A 1771-nucleotide genomic window follows, 5' to 3' on the forward strand; every position below is an offset into this window, starting at 1 on the left:
TGGCTGACCAGGGTTCGAGTCCTGAATCTGGTGGCTTGCTTTCTCACTTCCTCTCTCTCTCACTCTCACCCTCTGTCTCTCTCTGGTCAAATTAAAAAATCAATGAATGAATAAATAAAAAATAAAACAAATAATAATTTTTTTAAAAGGTGATACCAGAGACTTCAAGGGAATGGACAGTGTCCAAAGAGGAATGCCCCACAGGTGTTACCATAGCCAAACTGGAAGAGTCTGCAATGTTACCCAGCATGCTGTTGGCATTGTTATAAACAAGTTAAGGGCAAGATTCTTGCCAAGAGAATTAGTGTGAGCATTGAGCATATTAAACATTTTACGAGCTGAGATAGCTTCCTAAAACATGTGAATAAAAATGACCAGAAAAACGGGGAAGCCAAAGAGAAAGGGACCTTGTTTCAATGAGGCACCAGCCTGCTCCACCCAGAGAAGCACACTTGGTGAGAACCAATGGAAAGGAGCCTGAGCTTCTGGAACCTATTTCCTATGAATTCATGGCAAGATGGGTGTTAAGATTAAACTAAACTGGGACCAGCAGATGGCATAATGGTTATGTCGCTGGACTCCGATGTAGTTGACCCTGGTCCAAGTCCTGGATCCGGCGATTTGACACTCACGCTGGGTGCGTGTGTGCCCAAAACCCCAAGAGGAGAATGGAGGAGAAGGGATCAAAGTGTGGCCATCCCTTCTGGGGGGCAGGGTGATTTCTTGCTTTCTGTCTCTCTGTTTCTCTCTGGCGAGTGCATGTGCCCTATAGCAAAAATCTTTCTAAAAAAAATAAATCCAATAAATTATGGTCTATTAAAAAAAAGTAAATAAAATGTGTATTTTGACAGATCTACCCCTGTGTGGAGTCTGGTCTTTGGGATCTGCTAACATGAATTACTTTTCACATCATTTCCTCACATAATTATCCCTACAAAATGCGGCTTAATCAGACTCCTTTACAGAGGGGGGAAAGATTCAGAGAGCCCAAGTATAAGCTCCCAGAGATAAAGTGTCAGTCAATTTGTCTGGGTTCCAACCCAGATCATCCTGACAGATCCTACGCTGAAGGCTACTTTCTGGCATGGAAAGAAATGACCTTAACAGTCCCTGGGGGTGCTTGGAGGCCTGACCACGATCCTTGACATTGATGCTGTTCTCCACACGTCTTCATGGTGAGCTCACTTCATGCCCGGCACTGGGCTGGGCGCTGCAGAGAGCTAGGGTACTTCCCAGCGCCTTCCTCTGGTCCCCTGGTACTCACCCGGTCCCGTCCGTTCCCCAGGCCCCTCTCCTAAAGCTGATGGCCAACAAATTCTCATGGCGGGACTGGACTGCTAACAGTTTAGGGAGTTCCCTCTCCCAGGAGAGTCGGCAGTGTCCTACGTGACCCTGGGAACCTTTAGGGATTCCCAGAACTAAAGGGCCTGGAAGCACCGCTTTGCAATTTCAGGCACCGTGCCGGGGTGTAGGGGAGGCAGTGGGAGAGCATGGATCCAGTTCTCCCCCTATCAAATCATATCCCTTTTGCTCCACCACCACCACCGGTTCCTGTGGGCTCTGTGGGGACCCGCAGCCCCACAGCTCAGGCTGGAAAAAGGAGTCCCCCAAACCGGAGGGCCGTACTGTGAAGAGGGCTCCTTGTTCTGGCTGGGGAGCCCGGGGACCCTATCCTCTCCTCCTGCCCACTGCCAGAATTAGGAGCGCCCCTCCCCCGTTTCTCCGCTCCGTGCGCCCGCGCGGGGGCGCGCCTCTGCCAGGCCGCGCCGGT

This window comes from Tupaia chinensis, unplaced genomic scaffold, assembly GCF_000334495.1.
Source record: "Tupaia chinensis unplaced genomic scaffold, TupChi_1.0 Scaffold000333_1, whole genome shotgun sequence".
Taxonomy (NCBI): domain Eukaryota; kingdom Metazoa; phylum Chordata; class Mammalia; order Scandentia; family Tupaiidae; genus Tupaia; species Tupaia belangeri.